General features: G+C 32.5%; 1 protein-coding gene across 1 annotated transcript in view; it reads left to right on the forward strand.

The window, feature by feature from the left end:
- Positions 1-5,453: 5,453 nt before the first annotated feature.
- Positions 5,454-11,273, forward strand: part of SGCZ (sarcoglycan zeta) — a 154,036-nt gene continuing 148,216 nt past the window's right edge. Inside the window, exon 1 of the mRNA XM_042871682.1 lies at positions 5,454-5,519. The gene's annotated coding sequence lies outside the window, so the exon portion shown is untranslated. The remainder of the gene's footprint in view (positions 5,520-11,273) is intronic.

Consider the following 11,273-nt stretch of genomic DNA (forward strand, 5'->3'; position numbering starts at 1 on the left):
ATCCTATTTGTAGGGTAGCACAATTCTCGGTAATGTCCATAATATATGAAAAACACGGATAGCATCTGGTCACACTGGTCATCAAAGAACACATAAGGCTTAACAAAACAATCTTTTGGTTCACATGTATGTTTAAATATGTTTAAAAGCATTTAAAAATTGTTCTTCTCATTGTGTCCTGATTGATAATGATGTGAATCTCCAGATTTGTGCCTGTGTTTGCTTTACACATCATGTTCATAGGTATAGCTATGAATGTAAATAGCGTAGTTAGGATTCTCCACTAATTCTTTGCTGGCAGATATTTTACATTAAGTACAAAAATTTTGCTTACAAGATTCCTTTATTTTGTCAATGTGTGCATCTTAATAGATTGTACTTGGATTTTAGATGTATGTATCCATGGTTCCGTATCAAATTTTTTACTTCACAATGGATGGGATATCTACTTCATTCTTTTTTGTTGTCTTCCAAATCCGTGTAAGTGCATATAAGTGAACATTATCAGTTTTGGAAAGTACAAGGAACTGACTTTTTTTATTTATTTTTAAAACTAGTAGAAAGTGCCAATAAACTTCAGTGTTTAGGTAAAAACTGAAATGCAGTGTTTAAATTTCAAAATATATTTTCTAATGGTATTTGTTTAATGAGGAAAATTGCAGAGAACATGGTTTATTCTTCTGACGAATAATTTGTTTTAATTCTATATTACATTTAAGTTTCAGAGCCTTTTAAAATTAAGAATTGATTCAATAATGGTAATTTTTAAATTAATGCAAGAAAAATTAATACTTGCTTAATAAGGAGGATATAAAACTTTGTATAGCTTTCAAAAGCATTTTAGATTTGTGCTTTGGATTTTTGTTCTTAGAGTTGTAAAAATTAGAGTTGTGTACAATGATTGAGACTGTGCTTCCCTCTCCTCCCCCTCTTTCTCCCCCAAGCTTGCTGATCATACTAAGGGGAAAATAAGTATTGGGCATAGTAGCCTAAAATGCTTATTTTACCTTTCTGTTTAAAGTTGCAGGTTGTACCAAAGATGGAGATATCATAAATTATTTTATAATTTTTATATTATATATTATTTATATATTATAACTATAATAGTACCTACCAGATATAAAAAAAAAATATGGCTTTCTAAAAACTTGAACGTGTCTGAAATGGTAGCAGTATAAAAATGGAGCAGAAATTAAAAGTTTGTTTTTACTAATGACAGGAGGCAATTTGGCTGTCAAATACAATGCAACACAATTATTCCAGCAAGCAAATACTAATATGGCTAGAAAGAAATGCATTGCCTTTCATGTTTCTCTTTGAAGATTACTTCAGAAAACTTAAAATAAACGTTTGGTATGCAGTAAGTACCACATGACAGAAGAATAGATAAAACACTTCTCAAAAGTACTGTTGGAAATTCTGAAGTTCCTAAATCAGGCCATTATGTGACATACATTGTCATTCAGTTTTTCTTAATCAGCTGTGTTAGATTTCACTTAAAAATGGAATTTCATTTAAAAATATTTGAATGTGGCACCACCAGATCTGTGTGGTTACGAGTAATGAAGATTTCTTCTGTGGCTTCATGTACTAATACTACTTCATGTACTACTCTCAGTACCTAAAAAAAAAAATGGCTTTGCAATGTAGTTTAATTTAAAAATAACCAAAGCTCCCACTTTGAAATCTTCCTGCAAGAACTATAAAGGGACAGGAGTTAATATTATGTTGCAAAAGTTATGCTTGCTCTTAGCTCACATAGCTCATCATTTCTTAATTTCTTTATTCTTATTGTTAGAAATATAAGAATAAATCATCTTCAGAAAAAAAGACGTCTATGAATGGAAAAAATGAGAGTATTGTAAAGGATATTAAAAAAAGAAAAAAAGGATTTTTATTTTAACACAAAAATTAATCTTAAAGCCTTAGACTCCTAGAATGCTTTGTGTTGGACAGAGCCTGAAAGATCATCTAGTTCCATTCTCCATGGCATGGACTGGTTGCTACCCTCCAGAGCAGGCTGTTCAGGGCTTCGTCCAAAGTTGACTTGAATGCCTCCAGGGATGGGATGTCTACAACTTCTCTGAGCAGCCTCTTCCAGTGCCACACTCTGCTCATGGTGAAGAATTTCTTATATCTAATCATATCTAATCTAAACCTACACTCTTTTAGTTAAAAGCCATCCTCTTTTGTGCTATCCCTATGCTCCCTGATAAAGCATTCCTCCCCATCTTTCCTGTACCCTCGTTTTAGGTACTGGAAGGCAACCTTTTAGAGCAGATTTCTTGCACCTATGCCTTTGTGTGTAACCTGTTATATAATCTTAACCGTTTACTTTCAAGTACAAATATTTCAAAGCCATACATCAGGATAGCTTAAAAATACTACAGTAACACTGCACTGTATATCTATTACTTTCTTTTCTGAATGAATTCTATGTATTTAATATGGTATATGTATTTTGCTGCTGTATTTTCATTTATTTGTGAAGGAAAAAAATTTAAAATTTGTGGCACTCTCTTGTGTTGAAGACCTTAGGGAAGTTTGTACTGCTATTGAAGGGTTTACTCCAAGAATAAAAAGCTTTCTGCAGAAATAAGGAGTATAGGCTATCATTGCAAAGCCTCTTACAGGATTAGCGTCAAATTTCTTCTCTTTTTTTCCCCACTGCGTTATCTTTACTTGTTTCAGATAGCGTAAAGCACTCTGCCACCTTGCCAGGAAGTGTTGGCAGCAATAGTTATGTAGAATAGAATATTGTCAGAACAAAGACAATTTTAATGAGCTGCTTTTAGAAACCTCTATGCTTCTGTCCTCATGTGGCTGGCGTTGTATGTTATAAGAACAGATAATTGAAATTGAAAATAAATTATTGTGCTATTTCTTAAGTGACCAATTTCTGTTCAGGGGAATTCTGATATAGTCTGTATTTGAGAAATGGACAATTAATCGTGTAACTAGTTTTATTATATGCACTATGGATGGTAGTTTCAAATGTAGTTATTAATAAAATTCCACAATTTCTTCAATTTAACTTAGCTTAACAGAAATTTTAGTAGATTTCATGTACTCATTGGAAATTTTATGTCCAGATGACAAAGGCAATGAGAACAATATGACTAAGAAGGGATGGACTGGGCATGTGTTGTTTGAGAGTTTAACCTTCTTCCCTTTTGCCAGTAATATTTACTGAGACTAATCTTGCACTTGCCTAATTTACGTCTTTCAGAACCAGAGATATTTAGAAAATATTTGTTTGTTCTTACCATCAATTTTTTGCATCAAACTTAGATGGAAAGTTATAGAGACTTTAGAAGTCTTCCTATCTAGTAACTTGAAGCTGTACTTTCAGATAACACTTTTTCTGTTTTATTTTGAGATAATATGTATTAAAAGAAAAAAAAATGTTTTAATTGTAATACTATGATGATGTTCTTCAATTTTAAAGCAAAGCAATTACTGTATAAAAATATTGGTATCTGCTTTTCAAACTACTACAGTTAATTAGTTATAAATTCAGAAGAAATGTTTAAAATAATTCAGTTCATAGAATGATGACTTACCCACAATAATAATATCATAGTCAGCTTTTTGAGATCTCCCCGAGAGCTTTTATGAGTTGATTGTTCATAGTTCAAGCTGGATTGTATAGAAGAAAACAGAACACTGAAGGAGAGAGTGCAGTGCAGTGCTAATTTCACCACTTGAGCCTTCACTGACACATCTTTTCTTTATCCAAATTTCCATGTCAGACACCATTTAATTGAACTGCCCCTCCGCTGTCATCTACGATATTGCAGCATAAGCTAGCAGTATTCTCGTGATCCTAAAGATAAAAGCTAGAAATTATTTGGAAACAGTAATCAGGATCAGAAATATAGGGAAATTTTTTTAGTATGCAAAATTGAATTTTGACTATGTTTTTTTTTTTTCGCTACAAGAGGAACTGTTCTAAACATTTTTTATTTGGAGATTTGGTTCCTTGATGAAAGCATAGATGAATTATAGGAAGTTGATCAAATTGGAGATTCTTTTCTGTTCCCACCATACTTGTATCATTTTGTTTTTGCTGCACTTAAAATGTTAGTAATTCATAATGAGATGCTGTTGAGAATGTTCATGATTGACTCTTAATTACTATCAAAGTTAAACTAGCTAAATAAACATTGAAGACTAACATTAAGTTGTTGTTATCTAAAGAGAACTGGTGAAGCTTTTACTTATTGATAAGACAAGTATAATAAAGTAATAAACTATTAAAGAATCGTCTTCCTTTTTATTTGTTTTTGTTTTGTTGTGTTGCTGCCAATTTTTTCTGCCTCTAGAAGTTTCATGAATATTCTATATAACTCAGCATTTTTGCTTTGAAAGCCACAGCTCATTCCTAGGTTATACTAAGGTTTTTTCTGTTGATGCCCTAGCTGGTTCCACAAAATACACAGAGAATTTGCTTAATCTTGTTAGCTTTAACAGTGAATAATTGGCTTGTTTCCCAGTTCGTTTACTGTAAAATTATTGGTTTTTTTTTTTATCTTTGGTTGTCTCTTCTCCTTTTTTAGTACTTCTTTCCATACAGTCTTCCCTTGCATAACTACATTGATTGGATCATGTGAATATTCCTCACTGCTTTTTCAGTTTTGCCCTTGTCCATGGACATCAAATTACTTACAAAATCCAGTATGAATCACTTGTGGGGCTCGAGCAGAACAGACTGCTTGAGGACATCTGCATGATGTTCTGTCTTTTTATAGCTGTTAGCTATCTTTTGAAACTAGTATCTTCAAAATTTTATCTTTCTTTTATGTTTTTAATTCTAAACCGTGAGGAGTTTTTGACTTCTTGCTGTGACTAATTTCCTTTAAATATTCTGTTCTTGTGAACTTACTGACTAATTACATCTGAGTACTACAGCTAATCAGTGCTTCATCTTTGCCAGTTTTCCGTTCTGCTGACCCTACCTTCTTGCAGTGTGCAGCTGCACATTGGCTATTCATAAAGCTGGTTCAATGTAGTTCCAGAGGTTTCCTCCCTTTTTACAGCTGTGCTTGCTAGTACCTCACAAGACTTAGTGGAGTAGTTGCTGGATACTGCTTCAGTATCTCTTCAGTTTTTAGAAAAGAAAAATAACTTATTTTGTTTCATTACTGTCAGTCTTCTCTTTATCAAGCTATACTGAGTTGTTAGTCTTTTCATGCCAGGGAGAACACACTCTATGTGGAATGAGTCTCATTTAATCTTCATTCAGTTTCAGAAAAGTCAGTAAAAATCTCTACCTGTGTTACTGTTTCAAAAAACTGCCTGCCCCTCTGTCTTTTAACAGAGCCATGTGCATTTTTATGTTTCATATTCTGTCCTCGTGTCTCTAGTTTCAGAGCTACACGATCTTATGCTTCTCTGAAAGCATCAATTGCAGCGAATGGAAATAAAAGTGTTTCTTTTTTTCTGGAGCAAGACTTAACTCCATAGAACTACATTCCCTGGAATCTTCCCATGTATCGAGTCAAGCATGAAGTGGACATGTGTGTGGAAGGTTTTGTCATATATTTTTATTATACCAATAAATCATCAGTTTTCCTTATTCTGTATTCTTCATATGTATGTAACAAGTTTTTTTTTTTCCTGCCCCTCTCCCCTCACTTCCCCCTTATACCTGTTTATTTCAGTGGCCTTTATAGAGTTAAGAATCTCTAATTTGCTTTGACTTCTCTGCTGCCTCTCAGCTTTTATCTAGATATTTCCTTTACACCTTGAATTTTGCTCATGCAGTTGTTGGGAAAATATGGAATTAAATCAGTGAATTTAATTGGCCAATAATTCACCTTCAGAAAGCAACTGTTTCTTGTTCAGAGCACTTTAGGGGCATAGCTGATTAAATTTGAATAGCCAAGGGAAGGAAAAAGGTCAGAAGTGCCAAATGTCAAGATAGGTATAAAATTGAATGTAATGTGAATTTTTGGCCTTGTTCCCTTCTGCTCATGTTTTCATACTATTTCTTCATCTTTTTGTTAAGTATATCAGAATTTATGGATGTATAAACCATACTTAATGCTGTGTTGAACAATACAAATTTAATACATGGATATTCTTACTGACTTAATTGAAAATACCATGTACTTCATTAATCTGTCTTCAGGGTTGCTGATAGTTGATGTTAAGCAAAGACTAAGGATATAAGATTATGGAAAATATGCTGGATATTGGTTTTGTTTTTCTGACAAATTCAGCACAGCATTTCACTATTTAGAAATCACAGAGTAGTGGGGGAAGTATGATTCTGTTCGTTTCAGATTATTTATTCTTTCTAACATGCTGTGAACTTCATTGAGCAATGAATATTACAATTAAATGTGTTAAATACAGAACAGCCATAAACGTTCCTACTAAATGATAGTGGTAATAGAACCAGCTCATTTGCATCCATTTTTGTGAAGTGATGATTTTATTGGAGGACAGTATTCAAGATGGAAACAGTTATTGTCCTTACATAGACAATTATTCCAATAAACTGTTTAGTGAGGACCGCCATCATAGGGAGAAAATTGCATACCTCAGCTGCTGTCCTGTCTGTGGCTGTAATGAAATCTCTGTGGTAATCTAATTCCATTGACTTAGCAAAAAAATAAAAGGAATTTTAATTGACAACATAAAGCAAAGCAAATTGTCACTATAGACACGCTGAATGAAGTCTTGATGCTGATGTCGTTTTTTTTTTTTTTTTTCTGGACAAGAAGACAACAGATTCTTGTGAATTATTAAGCTTTAAAAGTAATCAGCTGAATTTATATATAGATCTATGGTGAAGATCTGTTTTATCTGAATGTTCATTCCTTTAGATTTTTTATCAAGAGCTGAGGGATTTCCAGTTATTTTGCTTAAGGAGCATGATTTGAGAGTTTTGACTGGAAGTCTACCTCCATTTTTGAATATGCCTGGACCAAAGATTTATGGTTGAACAAATAAGCATCATGGTCAAAAAGTACAATCTTTATGTCCCTTGGATTTGGCATCACTTCCTTGTAGAACTAATCAGGACATCCCATGTAGTTAATCTGGAAGTAATCTTTTTCTGATGTAAGCTGAAGAGTTGCGGTATTGATATGGATGTGGAATTGACTTAGTCAATATAAAATATGAAACATAAAATATTTTGAAAAAACTTTGAGTAACATAACTGGAAGATGTACGTAATGCAGAGACTTTCTCGGTGATCAGTACATGATGAGAATCTGTAAGACTAAGGTGTTTTTTAAAGAGATGGTATCTGCATCTCAAGTGGAAGTATTATGAATAGAAGACAGAACATGAGCCAGCAATATGCCATTGTCCCAAAGAAGACTAATGGTATTCTGGACTGTATTAGGCAAAGTATTGGCAGTTGAGAGAGAGATGATCCTTCCCCTGGGGGAAGTCTCAGCTGAGTGAGACTACTCCTGGAATGCTGGTCATATGCTCTGGGGCTCACAGGGATGACCCATCATACAGGGATGACCTGGAATTACTGGACAGACTTCAATGAAGGGCCATGAAGAGGATGATAGGCTCCTATCATCTGAGGAATGACTGAGAGAGCTGAAGAATGACTCAGAGAGCTCCTCTGAGGAATAACTGAGAGAGCTGAGACTGTTTATCTTGTAATAGAGAAGGCTTGGGAGATCCTGTCCATATATGTGAAACCTGAAAACTGCAAAGTTGACCAAATGAAGGTTACATATTATATTGATTGCTAATACATTCCTTACAACAGAGTAACATGACTTGATCCAGTCATAGTCGTACTGTATTTGTATATTTTAGAGTTCCTGTAAAAAGTTTTCATCGTGTCCATGAATTAAGAAAATAATGCAGAGAATTAATCAGTAGTGGAGTTACTTCAAGCCAGTCATGTGACTGGCTACAATTGCAGTAATTGAGGTAACAAAATTCATACTGGTTTTTAACTTTTTTACTCCATGGTATGAGTATTAAGTTTTTGAAATGTAGCTAAATAATTGGTGTGATGTTTTTTGAGATACAAAAACTATTTTTAGTATTTTTAGTTTTAATAAACAATTTCAATTTATAATAGAAGTATTAAATAATTCCTAGAGACGCACTTCTTGATACGGTATATGCTTGGTAATTCCTGTTTAAAAATATAATAAAAATTTGATTTCTCAAAAGAATAAAAATGTAAGACATGTCATGCTTTATTTTTGTTTAAAATGTAAATACAGCAAATAAAACATGTTGGAATTCTTAATGTCGAATGTTCTAAAAATGTTGTAAGCTCTATAGAAAGGACAAAAGAAAGGAAGAGGGAATAATTTTATCAGTCATCCAACATATTTGTCAGTGTCTGGTGACATTTTGTCTCCTGTTTTATTGGGAGTTTATCAAATGGATAAATTTCACTGCTTTCAATAAAAGCAGTCTTCACTGAAAATTTCAAACTAGTTCTGATCATTGTACTGATGTTTCAAACATTCAGTATCATTGTTAATTCAGTTCTACACTCTTGAGAATGCAGACAGGCTTTTTAAAACACTTTTTTTAACCTGCTACTGAATAATTCTTTTTTCAAAGATAGGAGTATAAAGGCTTGTTTAATAGGAAGGACTGCCAAGTGAATTCTATTAACTGACACTAGCAGAAAATCTGGGTCAGATTAGAGAACTTTCTGCCTCTTAAGCAATCCAAATTACAGCATTTGCTTTGGGGTTTGTGGGACTCTTGAGACGTTCAATTTAGGCTTATCAGAAAACTAAAGGGAAATAGGGAACATGAACTAGAAGAATTAACTTTAGACCTACTCTGTTTGTAGTGCCCTCAAATTTATATTGCTTCAAACAACGACGATAAAAACAACAAAACAAAACACAGAAAGTGATGCCAAATTGAATGGAATGGTAGTGGAATGAGTGTTAAATAATTCAGTCCTTCAGTATTTTTTACAGATTTAACTTTGTCCATAGGAACATTTTTTCCTCTCCCTCCTCAGCTTGTACTCACATGTTCAATAATGCTGACAGGTCTTGTTAGTAAAGAGCTTTACCTGCTTGAAAGGCAAATTTGAAATAGGAATCCCAGAGTATGAAAGAAGAACGCTTGTTTCAGTTCTGAAAAACATTATCATGCTTGCAAATCATTTATTAACAACTTTTTCTTTCCACCTACCTTCCCCCATTCTCACAGAAACACCAGTCTTTTATTAGATTGTCTGATTTACAAACAGGCATAAGTTATATGAACATTTCTAAATGCTCTCTAATAACCCCTGCTGTTTCTGTTGACTGTTTGACACTCCATTTCTGCAGTTCAAGATTGTTCTCTCTAAATGTGTCTTTTACTCCTCTTCCTTTGTATTTTTCACTTCATGAGCAAACTGACAAAAAAAACAGCTTTCAACACTTTCGTATTCTTGAGTGACTTTTTCAAAAATTCAGGATGAACGGAATCCATTTTGGAGTATGTGTTGAGCTGATTTGAGAGCTAGAAATTCTTTTTTGACCTCAAAAAAGAAAAAAATGATATAGCTTTATTCTCAGATAATTAACAAGCCACAGGTGTAATTAATTCCCCCATCACTAAGAGCAAATACTGGACTGTTTTTTATGTGTTAGACTAACAAATTTGTAATTAAGAACAATGATCCTTTTTTTTTTTTTTTCCTTATTTTTTATTATTTTTTTTTTTTTTTTTTTTTTCAGGCATTAGAAAAGAAATGTTGACTATTAAGACAAACTTGTGTTTGTCTAGAGAATTATTTGCAAAGTGTAATCATGTTCTAAATGTTTTTATTAAGACTTGTTAAGTAGTTGTTATCCTAACTTCAACAATTATACCAACAATCTCATTGTCTAGTTTATTTGCTCCTTTTCTTCTCTGTGTATTTTGCTGGTCTTTTTTTTTTTCTTTGAAAGATTGCCTCTGTAAGACATAATGTCATAATAACTTTCCCAAAAAGTAAAACAAAGTTTGAAAATGTAAAATAGATCTTCTGTGTTCACTAATTATTTTCATCTAAGGTATCTATTCCAGTAGCATGTGGTGGCCCCAAAATGTCAATAGCCAAGATCATCAGCATGACTGTAATTTAGGTTTCACATCATATGGTCAATCAGTTTTTTTTGTTTGTTGTGATACTGAAAAAGATAAAAAAAAAAACATGGGAGTAGCTGAAGATGATAATTAAAAGTTGCTAAATATTCAGCTGTGATGTGATTAAATGGTTTACAGAGCTGCGATCATTTCTTTTGCATTGTTTTTGATACTTATTCAGGGCAGTATAAGAATTTATTTAATTTCTTACTGAAATATGTATCTCATGTATATTAATTGAATTTGAATTCTTACTAGTTATGATACCACTGGAATTATTTTTTTTATTTTATATCATATGCATCTAGACTGCTCAAGCAATATGTGCACCTTCAATTTACAAGCTTAAGATAGTAAAAATTGAAGAGCACTTAAACTATATTTGTTTATTTGAGAGCCTCTTGTGTCAATTAATATTGTCAGCGTTCATTTTGTATCTACTGTATTTTACCTTTATAAATATCATTAAATACATGTGAATCTATCTATCTATAAATAAATTATATATGTAATGCATCGATCAGAATTCTAGGCTTTTTTCGTGTGAACAGTTTTTTATATTGTCATATTGCACAGTTTAACAAGGTTCATGCAGCTCATTTTTTAAAGTACTGAAGTAACATATTTGCTCTTCTAGTGTTTCGGAAATTCAACAAAAGAAAGTTGATGATTAGAAAGAAAAAAGGTTAAGAAAGTGTAACGTGGTTTCTTATTAAATGCTTTAAACATTTGTGCTGTGAAGAAGATGTAGTATTAAGATTTAAGTTGTCTGTAAGCAGTTATTACTTGTTGTTTTGCTAGAAGACCTTAGGCTCACCAAAAAAAAAACCCACAAAAAAACAAAAAGCAAAGCCAGAAGTTGTTGGTATCTGTATTTTCTGTATCTTAAAAGAAAATTAAAGCTTAGTAGGGTTTTCTTATTTTTCCTTTTGTAAAATATTTTATATACAATGGCATACTTAAAAAACATGCATAACATATGTAAGCATATACAATAGTATTAGTTATTACATTTATTTATTAATTGCTATAAAAGAGTGATAAACATTTCTGGAAATAGAATTTTCTTTTACGAGTGTCCCATGATTTATTTCTACAAAACAATTTTTTTCTGAATGACCTCAAGAAGAACATTGAAACGGTCTTCAGAAGTAGATTATAAGACATGAAATACTTAAGTACTTTTCACAATTTTG

The sequence above is a fragment of the Lagopus leucura genome, unplaced genomic scaffold (genome assembly GCF_019238085.1).
Source record: "Lagopus leucura isolate 7727_CA_CO unplaced genomic scaffold, USGS_WTPT01 Super-Scaffold_100004, whole genome shotgun sequence".
Taxonomy (NCBI): Eukaryota; Metazoa; Chordata; class Aves; order Galliformes; family Phasianidae; genus Lagopus; species Lagopus leucura.